The sequence below is a fragment of the Emydura macquarii genome, unplaced genomic scaffold (genome assembly GCF_026122565.2).
Source record: "Emydura macquarii macquarii isolate MOO-44397 ecotype Brisbane River unplaced genomic scaffold, CSIRO-AGI_Emac_v2 contig_2365, whole genome shotgun sequence".
Taxonomy (NCBI): domain Eukaryota; kingdom Metazoa; phylum Chordata; order Testudines; family Chelidae; genus Emydura; species Emydura macquarii.
Window position 1 is genome coordinate 1,560,785 of NW_027132502.1, and position 18,438 is coordinate 1,579,222.

The window sequence follows — 18,438 nt, forward strand, 5'->3', positions numbered from 1 at the left end:
AGCTCACTGCCGCAGTACACACAATCTTCCAGTGGAGCTAGGGCCTCCCCCGACTCTACCCTGCTGCCCTAATAAAACCAAGGACAAGCAGAACAAAGCCTACGCAGGACAACGGCTTGGTGCGGAGGGAGTTAGATGCGATGGCAACTCAGGCTTGGTCAGGTTTTAGTTTCGCTTCTTATTTTCACAACTTTTCCAAATATAAAAAAAAAATGAAGGAAGAAAATAAAAAGGGATTCCTCGCTTTAACAATCAAGCCAGCTCTTCAGAGCATAGGTCTGTATGTCTTTTCTAAGGCATGTAATTGACGTTACAGAACCAAACAATACTTTTTTTGTTGTTTGTCATAATTGATATATCAGTGTTTTGAAAACCAGCTCACAATGGGAGAGACAGCCTTGGCGGCTTTGCGGGTTACTATGGAGATGGCCTTTTCTTCATCTTCTGTACACAGAAGCTAGGTTGTATATAAGTAAGAAGTTCTTGATCTTCGGCTGTCCAATTATTCTCCACCACTAGAGTGCCTCGGATTCTACAGAGCTAGGAAAGAAATGTCTGGGTGAAGGGGATTTTTTCTTCCAAAATCCAGCTATAGAGCATCTGGTTGACACCAAAAGATAGGAAGTCAAAGTAGCGTTTTGCATGGGGGAGGCATGACTTTCTCTGGAATCCCCATAAGAGAATCAATGTTTCCACTGGTTGCTTAGCTCCTGTGATCCTAAATATCTGTTCCCAGAATAACTGGGCCTTAGGGGAGTCCTACCAGTCTCCCTGCACGTGCCCTGCAACATGTTTTGGAGGCATTATTATAAATTACTTTGAAACATGTTGGATTGGGAGAACCAGTGATATAGTCTCCTGTGGTCTCAGCCAAAGCCCACTGATGTCAATGGAGGTCTTTCCACAGACTCCAGTGGGTTTTGGATCAGGACCATAAGTGGTTTCCTTGATGGTACCGCATAGGGGAGAAGCACCATTCCTTTGCTGTAACCCATAACAATCTTTCTTAGCAATATGATTTACTATTATTTGGTTCCACTTTCTCCAGGAATCTGCATTTAACTTCCCCTTTCCAAATTCACTGGCTCTATAGAAAGCCCCAAGTTAAAGCACCTGGAATTCCTGACCCTTTATACCACTTCCTCTATACCTGCTTCTTCGTTATTCATTGCACGCTGCTTTATTGCAGGCAGGTGAAGGTCAGAATTTTAATCCCTTTCTAGTGTCTACACAGTGTTTCCCTTTCTTTGATGAAATTAGTGCTAGCGAAAGAAGCTGGGCTGGCAGTCCTAGAGACTGAAGAACTCTTCTCACTCCCAGGACTGGTGCAGAGTGGGCTGCAGCAGGGGAAATGTCCCACAAAACGTTCCACCGAAGTAGCTGCTCTGCAAGAAGCACTCTTAGGAGTGATATGGGAGTTCGTTCTCCTTGTCTCATTCATCTCTTGGCCTCCCTGCTGAGACTGCAGACTAAGGGGATCCAGTTAGTTCCGCTCCGGTGGTGAGTTTGCCAGTATCGTGTTCAAAGGGGGACTGGGACCTCAGGCTGCTCATCCAATCTGAGCCTCCAAATCCTGGGGGATTAGCTGAGGCTTGTCATCCGTGCACATCGGGACCAAGTGACCACACCCCATTATGCCTCCTGAAGGGCCAGGGGCTTGGTTTAGACCAGCCCAACCTCCAGTATCAGTCAAAGCATGCTCAGCTGAATGAGAAGCAGGCAATGGTGGGTCACGGAGGCCAGAACAAAGGCAGGACCTAGAATTCATCATGGAAAGTGGTTCTGTTGGGACATATAGACTCTGGCCAGCCAAAAACCAGGGTCACCAGGTTGAAGTGCCATGGCAAACACCAGCAGCACTGGCGGAGTTTGCGATCAGAACCTGCTTTTGTCCATCCTACACGATCGAGGCAGGGAGCTGGGGGTCCTGCAAAGATAAAGATCTTAGACAACCCAACCTGCAGGTAGAGATTAATAACAAAGAAAATGTTCCAGTACACAGGGCTCCCTCTTCCAATGCACAGGGCTTTCTGTTCAGTCATTTACTTTGCAAAACGGCTGTTATTCCAATGCATTTTTCTTATATAAATATGTGGATGACAATGAGAGAACCAAATAACTAGGATGGAGCCCAGCTGGATACCACGGAGGCAAATCACTTAGTACCTCTCAAAAAAAAAAAAAAGGGGGGGGGGGAGGGGCGCAGACATTTGTATGGCTAAAAGCATCTGCAGTCACAACATCTAGGCTAAATATGACAAACAAGGACGAGCTTCATACTACCCAGCGTAAAGGGACCACCTGTGGCCAAGAAGAAACCCACCCACAGGTTACAGTGTTTCACAATTAAGTGTGCAAAGTCTCTGAGTCAGGAAATGACTTCAGCATGCGGTGCAGGCAACATAGACACGAAACACACGCATAACTTGAAGCTCATGTTTAAAGCCCACTGGCTTCATTGAAACTTAAGCCCATGCTAACGGGCTTTCTAGAGAAAGGATGCTTTCCTGAATCGGGGCCTGCTAGACACAGCCATCTCATTGTCACTTGGGCCCAGGTTCTCACCAAAGGGGAAGACGCAGGGCACCAAGCAAGAACTTGCAGTTGCATAGCAGGTGAAGGGATTAGTGGAGACGAATGCTGCTCAGCAGGGGACGGGCCTAATGGAAGTAGGAACGGGGCTGACCTGCAAAGGTCAGTTTCAGGTGCCAACGCCCCCACATTTCAGAGGGGCGTTGGGACGGGGCAGAGGAGGAGATCTTACTTGGGGCTAAATCTCACAGGCTCCTGATCCCATCTCTTTTGCTAAGGCTAACCCCTCAGAGCTCTAGAGAGAAAGAGGAGAGGACAATGCCCGTCAAAGCCGAGCGTGGTAAAAGACGCAGAATTACTAATGACGCAAAATAAAAAACAAAACGCCTCACAAGACAATGGGAAGTAATGCCGGGAAACTTTGATAGCATCCTACAAAGAGAGCAGGAATGACATTCATATCTTCTCCTTAATGGACAAAAGCCTTTTTGCCCTCCCAGACATATTTCTCCCCATTTAACCTACATTTATTTCAAGGCTTTATGTAAACATTGGCTGTCCCCCCCAGACTAGGCCAAGAACTCCCAAACCAAGGGCAGCAGAAGGGGAAGCGGCTTCCAGCTTTTTCGTTTGTTAATAATGAACCCACTTGCATCCATCCCTCCTTGTCCGCTTCTCCCTCTGCACTGCCTGTCTCAGGAATGACAAGGCTTTTGCATCAGTGTTCGAATCGGTTTCTTGAGCCTCCTTTCGACGGCTGACAGCGCCGGCTCCTTTCAAAGCACAAAGAATCTCTCTGGACAGCTCCCATCAGGCTCTTCTAGAGGAGACGATTCCCAAAATATTTTTCTCGGGTGCTTGTTTTAGGATTCTCCACTCCGCGAGGACTGACAACATGGTAACGAGAGACATTCCCATGGACTGGATTTAATGCTACCATATGCTAGACAGAATGAGGATCCATATTGCAGGAGACCAGCCGGTACATTTCCATGTGAACAGAAGCTTGATTGTAAATTACATTTAGTCTCAACAGCTCGGTTCACTGCACACAGATGCCACGGCGGGGCTGTAAAGTTAGCAAGATGTGGGGGAGGATGGCTGAAATTTTGAAAAAAAAAAGATCTTTGGCTTTCCAGAGACAATTAGAGCGGATGCCAGGAGAAAGTAGCTGCTGGATTTGTTTGCCAGAGAGAGAAATAATAATAATAATAGTAATAGTAATTGTCGTGAGTGGTGAGTCAAATTATGAATCCTGGACAGACTTGTAATTGTCGGGTGATACAAACAGCAATAGCCGTGCTGTCAAATACCGCTCTTGACAGCCAGCATGTAAATGCAGTCAGAGGAGGGGAGTTGGAAATGATATGACAGAGCAAGATGAGAAAGGTGTCAGCTGGGAGAGTTGGTGTCAGTGGTGGCAACTTTGGAGCTTCATTCCGTGTATTCTGGACTTCAGCGGGTCCCTGACTTGGCCAGACCCTGAGCCATGCAGTTTATATGTTCTGCTCTAGGTTCGTGGTTTGGAATCAGATCAAAAGCTCCTCCAGCTGCTGGCGGGTGGCGTGAACTGGTTTGGTGGCCTCAGTCCAATTGAACAAGGGTCCCACATCGAAAAAGGCCACATCACGGCTCAACTGGTACCAGCTGGCCTCTTTATCAGTAGTCTGCTCAGGGAGGTCCAGGACTGGATGGGTTCGTGGCGACTGATCTGCCCTGCCCCCTGTGGCACAATGCCAGGGTGGTGGGAACGACAGCTCGCACGACTGCTGCTTTTGATGTGGCTGTACTGAGGTCTTCATGCTCCAGGGTTTGCACCCCAGTCCCAATGCAGGAATAATTAGCACAAATATATTTCAAAACCAAATGCTGCCATAAGGACAAAAAGTGCTTTGCAGAAATACAATCCTCATGAGGATAAGCGGATTGCCATATGGGATCAGGAAGAAATCCTTCCCCATCCAGGTGGGATAGAGTTGCACAGTTAGCACCATTATGTGGCATTTACATCTTCTTCCCTAAACATAAAGAAAAGTATCCCCCCAACACACGGCACACAGCCAACTGGCAGAATTCACTGCCACTGAAAGTCACCAATCAAACACTTGGCTGGATCATTTTATAGCCATTAATAATCGTCGTAGCTATGAGAAGAAAGAGAAGGGTTATCTAACCTCATGCTTCAGGGCGTGATTGCCACAGAGGTCAGGAAGGAAGCACTCCTCCCCTCCCCCCCCCCCCCCCCAATCATGTACAGTATTGCACAATTAGCCAGGTGCATTATAAGGGGCAGGGAAATGACATCATCCAAAGCATATCACCAGCTACGGCAGAGCCAGGGTACCAGCCAGGAGTCTGATCCAGTATACAATTCCCATAATTCTACCCAGTACAGGTCATTGCCAGACCCAGGATACAGAGCTCGAGGTTGCTCAAGGATGAATACACCTCCAGTGGTTCCTAAGTTCCTGTCCAGGGAGGTAACAGCAGTTCCCATGTGCACTGTGTTACCTCGCACGTTTCCACAGAAAGCAGTGCCCTGCTTTGCAGGCCCTATGGAGCCGGCTTTCCCTTTGCAAGTATCAGCTGTGATGCTAGGCTAAGGGTGCGGTTCAGACCCTCCCCCTGGTTGAACTGATCACTGAAAGTCCCTCATTACAGGCTAGGGAAAGAAACACCCCCCCTCCACGCCCCCCAAGAGGTCCCTTCCTGCAAAGCTGCTTGTCTTCTGGGGAGGAACAAGATACTAGAGGAAGGAAGGAGGCAGGGCTGGGCTGCTAGAACAGAGCCAGCAAGCTGTGCGGAGAGCTGGGCCGGGAGCTCCCCACACCACAGCTGCTTCCTCTGCCCCAGGCGAGGGGATTGGCTGCTGCCTGACAGGCCTTCAGCACAGCCGCGCGAGCTGAATTAGAGCTGCTCGGAAGATATGAAAGCGAAGTTCTGTTCACAGCTGGGACTGGATGTTCACATCAAAGCTGTTTTGTTTTGTACTTCGGGTCCCCACACTGTGTTCCATTTACAAGAAATCGCCTTTGTTTTTCCCCTTTTGAGCTGCCATTGGTTTTTATTTAGTTTTTATACATTTGATCCGTTTGGTTTTCCCCTGCATTACCTCGGCCTCCATCCTGAAGACAATCAACTCTGTGGTTGGCTCCGAGCCGGCGGGGATTTTATTCCTCTTCCCCCCCGGTCCCCCGAGTGCTGGATATGAACCAACTCAGGCACTTTGGCTAATGAACCAGCTTACCACTAAGCTCAGCACCATTGCTGATCAGAAACCATCTTGAGCACCCAATCCAAAGCAAGATCTCCCCCAGGCTACCGGCCCTTCTGGTGCAGTTCATTTCAGCAAGCTCGAGCATGAACTCACTTATTAGGACTGCAGTGAGGGCGTCCAAACAAATACCACCCAACTGAGCATGCAGGAAACACCGGATCTTCCCAGTGCAAGTCAGGGGCCTGAATCCAAGAGAGTCAAACAGGAGGCTAAGCAGCATGGCCTGTCAACCAAGAGCCGGGGCACCCGCCCTGCTCCGGCTTTCCCCCCAGAACTGAACGAACAAATTTAAGGGGAAGAGAGGGAAGGTGAATCCAGGACTAAGAGACCGGGGGATCAGGTGGCTGCGGGAGTGAAGGGGAAATGGAAATCAAAAGGATTGTGCAAGAGAAGAAGGAAACGTAGGCCTGGCCCGAAGCCCAGTGACACGAATGGAAAGATTCCCATAGGTTTCCAAAGCAGAGCGAGTGCCGCATTTTCTAACGGTCATTTTGTTGCAGAGAAGATCTAATAAATGATTTAATGGAGCCAACAAATGTTAAGGGGAGAAGTGCCTGGGCCCACAGGGGGAAGGTGTGTCTGTGTGTGTGTGGTGGGGGGGCGGCATCATTGTCTTCCAGTTCAGTTAAAAGGAAACAAGAGGAAAACGTGTCGCACCCAAACCTTCACCTCTAGCTTCTCTGCTTCTTTCCCCAACTCGATGGGTGGCCCTCGCTTTACAAGAGTCCGGATGACTTTAGTGCTACCTGCGTCTTTGCTGTGCGGTAGATGGCATGTCTCAGGACGAGACATCAGGCACGCAACGGGAACTGAATCGGAACCTTTCACCCCACAACTGGAGTAACGAACCGTTGGTCATCACCAGCTGGACACAGCTGGGTGGCTTCAGCCTTGCTCCTAGCAGACAGGTGACTAGAGGACCGTGTCGTCAGCAGCGCTGGCACTGCATTTGCAGGCTCAGTGACGAGGCCAAGCAGTAAGCGGATCACAGAACCAAAACCCCAGCGGTGTGTTTGAGATCCAAAGGCTTCGTTCTTACCCCTCTGAAATTCAGTGGAGGAGGCAGATTGAAGGTCCTGGTTCAATTCTCAGGTTGACTATATATGATAATTGCATCCCCCCCAGTGGTGGGGCAGGTCAGCTCTGAGTGCTATGAGCCTGTGGCCAAGTCCCAATAACCACTCTTCTTCTCAGGGCAGGGAGGCCCAATGGCCAGAGTCTGGGGTGGGGGGGCAGAGTCTTTAGATTCAGGACAGTATGGCCTAGCAGCTAGAGTCAACAGGGCTGCCTTTCAGCCCAGGGCATTAGGGCCTCGTGGCTGGCGTCAGTAGGGCTGCCCTTCTGCACAGGGCAGGGTGGCCTAGTGGCCAGAGAGGGTGGGCTGCCACCCAGGGGTGGGTTGGCAGCCAGGGTAGGGGAACCTGGGCCCTCCCTACTCCACAGGTCCCAGCCCAGGGCCCTATGAACAGTGGGTGTATCCGCCATTGGCTCAGCAGGGATCCATCCAAAACAGGCTGACGCTGATCCCGCTCCCACAATGAGATCAATCTCTGGTTCCCCTGGGCTACTTCCTGCCTTATCTTCCTGCTGCGCCATCTGCAGGTCCTTTGGTTCTCCGAGGTAGTCGGCAGGCGAAGTTCTCTACCACCCCTCCCCGTCACGGGCTTCCATGGCTAGCTGGGCATTCGCCTGGGTCTCGGTGGGCCTGGCCTCTGCGGTCTGGGACTCCAACCGCTCCATATGCATTATGATACGGTCTTTAATCACATGATCCCATGCTCCTGTTTTCACAGGATACCTGCCCGAACTGGGACAAAGACATTGTTTTGGTCATGTTAAAAAAAAAATTAAAAAAAAAAATCTTACAACTGTTTCATTGAGAAACTCTGGCAACTCCAGAGTCTTGAATTTGGCAGCAGGAGCTGCTGTGATGTCAAGGACATGCCTTTTGCTGTCTCCATGAAAATGTGCCCAAATTTGGTCATGTTACAAGCCTCAGAGAACGAGAGAGCGTGTTCCTCCTCTCAGAGCCAGGCCCCATTGCTACAGTGGCTCCCAGCAGCTGGGAGAAGTAATTGCAGGGGAAGACTTGCTCAGTCCCTGCAGCCCTGTATTGGAGCATGGTCAGCTGAGATGGAAACGTCAGAGAATTTAGCACCCAAACGCCACCAAACCCATCCTGAGCATGCACAAACGGATTTTTCAGAGGCTTATAATTTGGGTGAATGTTCACAGCGATGGGAAAAGGCACCAGAGCAATTCCCAGGTCATTTTTCAAGACCCTGTTCCAAAACAAGGGGTTGATAGAACTTCTTAACAAAACGGTTGCAAGAATTTAGCATGACGAAAACAACGTACTTTTCCCGAACCTTGTTTTCAGAAATGGCCGAAGCATCTGACCTGACACTTTCCAAAACAATGCGACATTAAGATGTAACGTTTCAGCCCAAGCTGTTAATGTCTGGGAAAGTGACAAGCAACTGAAAACAGGCGCTGAAAATGGAAGGAGTTAGGTAATTTTGGTACAGGAGGCACTACCAGCTGCACCTATAACGTATATGCAGCCACCTAGGAACTGATCTTGTCCTTGTCCCACATACCAGAGACACTCAAAAGTCTGTGGCAGCATCAGAGCTAGACCACAGCAAATCCTGCTCCAGAAGCAAAGCCTGTCCCGGATCTCTAGAGCTTTACCTCCAGTCAGTGTTCGGCAACACATCTGCAATACACGTGGGAAAAACTCTGATTCCACCGAGTGGTGGAGGGCAGGGGTGCAAACCCTGCTAATTGCACCACCTTGTCACACTCCATGCCTGCTCACGTCACGCGATGAGCAGACACCCAAAAATACTGTGCGTGATGGTGCTGGGAGACAAAGCCACTTTCGCAGGGTGAGACAGCATCCTTTGAGACATCAGCCTGGTGCTGTCGCTGTTGAAATCATTTCACACTAGCTTTGCTCCTGACCAAGTAGCACACAGCAGCCAGAGCTCGACTAATCCGCCTGAGAATTCGCTTTGCCTTTCTGTCTCGTCTTTGAAGTTTCCAAATGCCAATACCTTGTTCCTGAGCTGTTATTTCCTTCTCCAGGCCTGAGTGCTAATGCTAAGTGGGGTCCCTGCACTTGTTTTTTGTTGTGTTTTGTTTTGTTACAACCCTGGCTGTGGCTATGACTCATCCAGCCAAGCCAGAGGCTGTCTATTTTGAACTTTTCCTATTCAGGATCTATTTATGGCAGTCGTTTTCTCTCTCTCCTTGCCCTCCTCCCGCCCCACATGACGTACGGACGGGTCACAAGAGAAAAAACACGATGTGACGAGAACAGGAGAAAAGAAATACCACAGGTCAATGCAGCCTCCCGATTCAATGGGCGCACGATACCAAACTCTTCTTGGACCTGATCCTGAGTTGTCATCAAGGAGAACTCCCACCACCTGCAGCAGCTCCCGCTGCCCTGGCAACACCACCCGCATCCCGGCCCAGTGCGGAGAGGAGGCCCTGAAGGGGACAGGAAGCCAGCCCCACTCTGGGTGTTGTCATCTGGCATATGGGGGTCGCAGTGCCCCTCCCCTACTAACGCCAGCTCTGGGAAGCACCTACCTGGTTGGCGGAGGCAGCGTCATGACGGAGACCTTTTGTAACGCCCGTGTGACGGCGTCTGCCAGGCTCTGAGGTCGCTCTCCGATCACAGTCTATGCCTCCTCTTCATTAATAGGGATGCTGCAGAATAGGACAGTTCCCGTGGGCAGCTGAGCCCTGACACTGTGATGCTGACTGCCGGAAGGGCTGGCTTATGGGTGCCCTTGGGGAAGGGAGCATACAACAAGCCTTGCCCCTTTTGTGTCAACCACAACAGCTGTCTTCGTGAACAGTGACTGCCCCGCAGAGAGCAAACCGGCTGTAAATGGGTGGGGAAGAGGCGGAGTCATGTCCATGCTCCACCTCCAAACAACCGGGTCATGGAACTGGGCCAGCCCGCCACAAGGAGCAATCTGTGCCATCCTCATGAACGGTGCAGAATTCATGCGTCCCATGGGGACCCAGCAGGCTGTAAATGGGTGGGGAGAGGTCGTCCATCCTGACTGGGCCAGCCCGCCACAAGGGATCGTCTCTCCAGCGACTTCCCAAAGGTTGGCATGGAGCCACCCCACTCGTTACCAGGGCTGGGGACAAATTACACAATGGAGCAGTTAGGGTAGCCAGCTGGATTGAAATGAGGGGGACAGATAAAGGTTAATCTGTCTCTGTTCGGGGGGCACCAGGGCAGATGGGCACTATATAAATACAACATATTATTAAGTACCTTTGGTCTCCAAAGGGCTGAAACACTCAAAAAAAATAATGCCAATGCTCATAACGGCCCGTGTCTTGTTATTTAAGAAGCCTCTTCCCAGTATCCGCCATCTCGGTACGTGTAAATTCACTAACTCCAATAACTATGGCGAAGCGGCAGTTTGATGGAGTGCCAGGCGGCACAATAGCTCTTCTACCGTAGCAATGTGCAGGAGATGACATGTTCCCTTTAGAATGAAATACTTCGTTCAGCAAAAGCCATCGACAACATCCTCGCCTGGTCCCATCCCTTGACGAGCAATTTCAGGCTCCATGCTGGAGCTTTTGTTTGGGGTTGCGAGAGAGGCAGAGAAAAGTGTTTTGTTAAAGTCATTTTACTTTTCATATTTAACGGAACAGAGTTCAGGAGGGTATTTTTTTTAATAGTACGGCTGCTATTTGAATAGCTGCATTATATATTCTGCAGGGTCTTCCTTGAAAAGGGCTTGAAGCTGGCAAGCTCAAGCGGTCTAACACAACCCACTGCGTCAAAGACATTTCCCCGCACCAGTGCTCAGTTATCACTGTTGCAACAGAGCAAAATGCAAATCCGAAAGACAGAAAGTGTTCTGAACTTTTGTATTGTTGTTATTACTTCTCATTCTCACGCATAGGAGATGCAAGTGCCGCTCAGAACGGCTTCCAAAATGCATTGCCCCATTCTTAATGTGTCAAACGCCTTCTCCCTCCCCCCCATTAAAAAAAAAAGGGGGGAAAAAAATCAGGAATTCCTTTTTTATTCTCCTCAAAGACTGGAACAGCTGTCATGACTTTGCAGTCAAATCAATGCCATTTGCAACAGGATTATTTTATCCCTCCCTCCCTTCCTCCTCCTTTGATAAATTAGAACAATTTCAAAATGGGCCCTGGGGAATGAGCACATGAAAAGGCTCAACCCACATAGTACAAGGAAGATTTTTTTTGTTACGTATTTTGGGAGGAAGCAAATGTATTTATCTGCTGGTCTCTTGAATTGTGAAGATAATTTCCATACTCCACCGCTATCTGTCTTCCATAATCACCACCATCATCCTCATGATGAGACTGGCCTCTCAGACCAGCATCCGGACTCTGCATTAGCAGGAACTTTGTTGTGTGTTTCTTTGGAAAGAGGAATTATCCTAAGTAACATCTGGGGTGACCAGGGGAAGAACAAGTAGGGTGATCGCATGATAGCACAGGTCAGGAGTCCCTAATTCCACCACAGTCATCATCCTATCCTTGACACTGACCCTCTGTGGCTTTGGACAACACTATGAAGTTACCCAACTCACTTCCGTATTTGCAAAAGGGGGGAAACATTTATCAACTCCAACAGGCTACTGGAAGCTCTTTAAAGCTCTGAGACACAATAGTGAGATACAACACGGGGAACTCGGCTGATGTGTCTGCACTGCATGAGTATCCACAAAACAGGGACTGACGTCCTAATCTGCCTCCTCTGGGTTCTGTAAAACCTGGGATGGATTCTCGGGGGGCAGTGGAAGTCCTTTCTTAGGTTGATCTGGAGAGGATGCCCAAGGACATTACCCCCACCTGCTACATATCAGGACAAATGGGTTACAAAACCTCACGGGACAGGAGGAAATATCCTTATTTAGCAGCTCAGTGATCAAGGGAAGGCCAGGGGAGCGGGGACGCATGGCCCGGTGCCTGCATAAGAGAGTGGGACGGGGCAGATAAGAGGAGACCTGTCCGACTCCCAGAGGGCTCGGACGTCACCTCCCCACGGCCATCTCCACCACCATGGGCCCAGGCCGACAGCCCCAATGGAGGGCCCAAGGCCTCGGTGAGCACAGAGCCCTCCAGGACAGGAGGAGGGGACGGCTCACGCTCTGCTTGCTCTGTGGGGTCAGGGCTGCAGCCCGAGGCTTTCATCCGGCGGCACTCCCCAGCGCCCGGGCTCACTCAGGAAGAAACCCCAGCCAGTTGGTTTACGCTGCCCCTTAGCACACGCACTGCCATGCACCCGACTGTTCCCCTCTGCCAGGGCCAGATGGCCAGCGAGGCCGCTCCGCATGTCCTGAGTGGGGCCCTGAAGTCGGCGCCAACGCCAGGGCAGCATCAAGCGGCCCTAGGACAATTGAGACTCGGGCCCCGTCTAGATAAGCGCTGACGTACTACAGGGGAGGGACCATGGCAACAGGCAGATAACATGGGCCCTACCGCATTCCCTTTACCCTGTATTCCAACAACACATCCCCATGTCTTCGAGAGTACTGGACAGCTTCTCTGGTCTCCACCGGGGGCCCAATCCCATGAAGGCCTGAGCTTGGAAGGAGACCGGAAAAACATTTGGCCTTCAGGCTCAGGCACTCTGGGAAGCAGCCATTACCTCCGCCCCCTCGCCAGCACCGTCGGTGAGCTCGATGCCCTTTGTTCCCCGTGCCTCACACGCAGATCGGCTGCAAATCCAAAGCATCTTCTCCAGATGTCCTGTGCAGGGGAAGCCAGAACACACTGTGCAGGAAACTGTGCACCGCATTGTACGAGCCAGGACAAATTGCTGGCCGGACTGGAGGGCAACATTTACCCCAGAGGAACTCTATTGTCAGTGTGTTCGTGAGTGGGGAGGGATTAGCAAGGAAGCGGAGGACAGGATCTTGATTTGTTCCAGTTCTAACCGGGGACATGGTTTGCAAGTGAATTGGTTGTCGGCAGCTTCAAAGGACAGGCCCGATCCAGCTCCACTGAAGTAAAGTGGCAACTCTCCCCCTGACAAGAAGAGTCCCCCTGACTCTCCCCTTGACAGGATCAGACTCGAAGGGCCAGACTTTTCAAAACAACTCAGCTGCCACGTAGTTACCAAAATAAGTGGCCAGATTGTCAGACCTGTTGAGCATCTCGGGTTCTGAGCACTTGGAGATCTGGCCAGAAGCTCTTTGAAGAGCTAGCCCCATGTGTGTAAAGCAGTTCTCCCTGGTACAGGGACACACTCAAGACAGAGGGCTGGATTCCTCGCTCCACCAAGTGTACTTAGCAAGGAGACCTTCCACCAGCCTAGAATCAAGGCCACATTTTATTTTTCTTTTCTATCTAAGACGCTTATCTGGCTCTCACCGCCATAGCATCTAAGCGCCTTACAATCTTTATTGTGCTTACCCTCCCGAACACCCCTGGGAGGCAGGGCAGGGCTATTATCCCATTGTCCACAGGGGAAACTGAGGCACCGAGCAACTAAGAACTAGCTTCACAGAGAAAGTTAGGTATGGTGAAACTCAGCGTCACCACACCTAACTTTTAGGGGCCTAGAAAACCACTGGGATTCACAAAGCCAAGGAGAGATGTGAAGCTGGGGTCTCCCCCATCCCAGGAGAGTACCTTAATCACTTGGCTAAAAGCAACGAGGGGGCTGTGTGAATCCCAGTGGAGCTGGATTCTGGGATTTAGGCACCTAAAGTAGCTGTTAGGCACCGAAGTCAGCTCGTGAATCCAGCCCCATGTGACTTTCCCTGGGTCTTACAGGGAGTCTGAGGCAGAGCAGGGAACTGAATCCATGTTTGCCAAGCCCCAGGCGAGCACACGACCCTGTCCCTGGCCAATCTCTTTTGTTCTGGCCTATAACAGATTCGACTGTTAAAATTGAAATGTAGCAAAATCTAATTGTATTTTGCCCACTACGTATGCCACTTGTTTCCTTGTGGCATTTCACTCAGCTTGGACAGCAAAGGCGTTTCACTCCTGATTTACAGTCAAGTTCACTTTCTGCTTTTGGTGCAGCAGCATGCGCTGGTGTCTGAGTCCACAGCATTTTGCCTTTGTGTTTAAATCCAAAATCAGTTGCTGACAACGAAATTCATTCTCCTTTTTCTCCTTATTTCTTTATTTTTATTTTTTAAACAAAAATAACCCTCACTCTGGTGTTTAAAATGCAGTGGTTCTGCAAAACTGGCAGGCTGGCGTTCCAGCTGTCATCTTGCACCAACTCCCAATCAACAGCCCTTCGCTCACAAGTAAAAAGATGGTTTTTGTTCCTGGTGGTTTCACAAAACTGAGATCTCAATATGTTGTCTTTAAAAGACACATCGTGTTTCCCCGTTACTTAACACTTGTTACCTGCAGATCTCAAGGCACTTTAACAAAAATGAATGACACTTCACAATAAGTCAACGAGCCAGACATGTCCGGCGTGCAGAGGGTAAACTGAGGCACAGAGACGTAAAACTCACGCAGCAAGGCAAAGAAGTGCTGGGACTAGACCCCAGGAATCTTGACCGCCATGCCTCTGCACTAACCACTAGACCACACGGCTGTACCTATTTCACTTGGGTTGTTATTTAGCAGGATAGACGATCTCTGTGGCTTTTCTATAGCTGACCTCCCGTGTTACATTTTTTGTGGCACGTCCTGATGTTTTGCCTAGAACACTGTGTAATCCACAAATAAATTAACATGGGAAGAACATCCAGTACTGTTTGGCGGAATAAAAAAAAATACAAAATTGCAGAGGAATGATGATTTCTAGCCGTTTCGTAAAGGGAAAAAACCAGGGGAAGAACGCTACGCATTTTATCACACCTGTCTGTGTGTCAGCGTTCCTGTTGGCTCTGCCAAAGACCCAGCAGGACCCGACCGGTGTTGCAAATTCCACTTGGTCCGCTGAGAATTCAGCCTTCCAGCTATCAAACCATGGAGTGTATTTCAAAGAGACAACCAGGAAGCCACTGGAAAGACACAGCCACCGATCACTGCAGGAGCCGGGGAGGAATATTTCTCCCCACCCCACTACCCCCCCACAACCCACAGGTATGGCATTACAGATTCCTGCCGCTGCCTCCGACTCTTCACTCCATGCCTTCGAGGACATGCGTCTATCGGTTGGAACAGTTGCTCAGCTGTTCACAGAGCTTTCTCCCGATCTCTACTTCATCCCTCCTTCAGGCTGATTTGTTACAGAAATCCTTCCTTCTGCCCTTCCCCACCTCTCCACCCTCCTCCTGCCTTTGGCTTAATTCTCTGAATACAATCCCCTCCCGGGCAGAGGCCAACACTCAACCCACCACTGCAGTATGAGGCCGAGACCCGCCGAGCAGAAGTATTGAAAGATCTGTTTAAAGCAGATCGCTCCCAGCGGCTGCACAACCAACAACAGCTAAGGCTGTGATCCCAGCAGACCTTACACTAAGCAGCATCAAGCCTGCTCCATTCTCAGCCGGAGGTCTCCAGGTGCTGAAGAAGGTGACTGTTCACATGCATTCACAAGGACATGGTATGAGAGGCCCCAGCGGAGCGACATCCAGTTTTTTCAGCGGAGACATAAAACCATGACCACGGGTGGCCATTAAAGATATTGTAGCATTTCATGCATGAGCAGGGTTATTAACCCTGGTGCCCTGACTAACTTCCAGCACGGGAGACTAGAATCTGCCCTCTTAAATTCACCCCAGAGCGATAACTGGACCCGGACCTCTTTGTTTTCCGACTGGTAAGCATCGTTCAGTGCCCCGTTTCCACCCAGCTCCCTGAGAGCCGTATTCAGTGGTCCCTGTACGACGCAGTGCTGGAAGTGCTCTGGGACTGGCTGGGATGGAAGGTGCCCAAAAACATTATGGAAATACAGATCGGAAGGTCAAGGAGAAATATATGAAAAAGTCTTCCAGCGGAGAGGAGCGCTGCACAACTTCAACTGGCTAAGCAACGGGAGGGAGGGAGGACAGGAGAAGGATCCCCCTTTGGTTCTTCTAGAAGAGCAATAGGATTACGGCGCTTGATGGCTCTGGTTCAAGTCTGGGAGGCGGTAAGCAGGGGACACACACGGAGTGAGCTTATTCGCTGGTCGGGGATGAGTTTTCAGTCCAGTTTGGCCACCAAATGGCAGATCCCACCGCTGCCCGCCTTACAAAGCCCCTTTATAGCTGCCTTGCTCTTGTAGGACAGAGAAGACTCCAGGGAGACGTATTTTCCTTGACTGTAACGTATGGGGGGCAGGGCAGGATGCTGCCCTCTGACAGCTGGGCCAAGGGAAAAGATAAGGGACCCACTACTGCTGTTAGTGATGGGATCTAATCCCAGCCCTGCACACGCAGGGGATGTTGTCTGGGGATCAGACTGTATGCTGGTAAAATCACTGAGCCAGACCCTCAGCTGGTGCAAATTGGCATCGCTGTGTTGATTTACACCTGGCCCAATGCCCACTCGCAATAGATACCCCGGCTCACCTATGCCACCCCCTTGCCCTCCCCCAGCCCGCCGCTTGTTCTTGGAATGCCCTTTCCCTCTTCAACCATCAGTCTCCCCCTTTCATTCCAATCCCCTACGGCCTCTAACCCACCAGAGAGGGATTGAAAAAGAAACCAGCAGCTCTTAGCGACTGGAGCCTCCACGCAGCCTGTTACATGTGTCCAGCCTGTCTTGTCTTTCCAGCAGGGAGCACTGGCGAAAAACTGGCCCCGTTGAAATCAACACTCCTCCGGATTTCAGGGGGGCCAGGATTCCACTCCAGGTCTTTCTCCTTCCTAGGCCTTTGCTTCAGTTTCTGATATTATAATCATAATTTGACGGCTGTGAATTTTCCAGTCAGAGTTCTGCAGTTCTCCTCCCATTCCCCCCAGTGCTGGACAAAGGCGTTAAATTGTCCTGCATTTGGATTTCACCAGGCTCCACTGCCTTGTGAAGTGGAGTTGCTAAATGCGTGAGCGAATGCACAGTGTGCTGGGACCGATTTGACGTCGCACAAAAAAAGCATTAGTGACTCAGGCTCTTTATTTCTACAGCTCTTTTGCACTGGCCAGTTAGGAAACCAGACACCTGTGAAACCCCGTGTGAGAGCTGCATGTGGTCTTCATGCACACTGCCTCGTGTAATGGGATCTCATCAGGACCAAGATGCAGCCCTCTCTAGTCTGTGCTTGCCCCTGTATGGAAGTGACTATTCACTGCTCCAGCTGAGGACTCCCATAGCAGAGGCATCTCTAACAGGGCCGGGGGATTGTGTTGGCCTGCATTGCATTTATGGCCAGTGGTAGCAAAGAAGAGATCCATTTCCGCTGCGATTATTGGGCCTCAGCAAATATGAAGTTGCCTGTAGATGTGTCACACACTGGCTGTGCGCCCCCGTCCTCACCGGGCGTGGCACAGTAGCTTCCCCTTGTCTGGTGCCCCTTGCCGAAGGCCGATCTGGCCCTGTGGCCATCTGACACTTCTCTGGACGCCGCTCTCCAGCCATGTCACTTTAAAGTCTCATCCCTTCCGGGGTATCAACATCCCATACCAATAGCGGCCCACACACCTCTCATGGCAATGTGGCGTTTCCCTCCCATCCCAGGCTCTACACCTCTCCCAGCGTAGCGGGTTCCCAGCCTGCCCACCAGAAACCCTCAACAAGCCAAACCCAACCTGAACAACCTCTGCTTTGCTGGGCTTGAGCATTTAGTCCTCCTGGGGGGTCTCCCTGTTTAGAAATCTGACCCTCTCAGGGCCACTGACCCCGTTCCCAGGGCCAGCCACCCTCCTTTCCCAGAGAAGGGAGCTCTGACCCTCCCATGTACCCTTCACTTCCTTCCTTTATGAAGAAGACCCAGCTCCTGCCCTGCTGTAGTTAATAACCAGTTAAGCCTGACACACACCACACGCTCCAGGTGCAGCCAGGTGGGCAAACGGAGCTCTCAGTTTCCTCCTAACCCTTCGCGCACCTGGGTGGGGTTTGCACCCCGTCCCACTGCCCCAATTATTATAGAGATGAGAGCCAGCAGTGAGATCGAGGTCTTGTTTTGCGAGGCGGTGACAGACACACAGCAAGAGTCAGTCCCTGCCCCTGAGAATGTGCAGTCTGACTAGACAAGAGAATTAGGAAGAGCAAGGCTGGAGGGTGGGTCACCCAAGCACCGAAGGATCGACGCTGGAGATAGTGGATGCCAAATGCTGGCAGCTCTAAGCAAACACTGGCTTTAAAAAAAAATAATAATCCTAGGGCCACAAGTGATGGTGAAAGCCGGCACATCCCTCCTTCATCCCCACACAGTAGCAGCCCACAGATAACAAACATGAAAAGTGCTGCTGGCCGGAGCCACCGCAATCAATACCCAAGACATAAGGCAGATCTGACAGCCCGGACCTAAGCTTCCGCGGATTCCAGGCCAATCAATTTATAAGGACGTGGCGCCGTGCCTAGATGAATGGGGATTGCTTTTCCTAGGGCACCGAGGACACCGCCAGCCTCAGCGACCTCTCTTAGAGGCATGTACTTTGAAGAGATGGTGATGCAGAAGTACAGGCCTGTCAGGAGGTACATCAATGTTTACGCACAGCATCCTGCAAATTAAGTGTGAGGCCAGTAAGAGCGAGCCCGAAGAATATTAA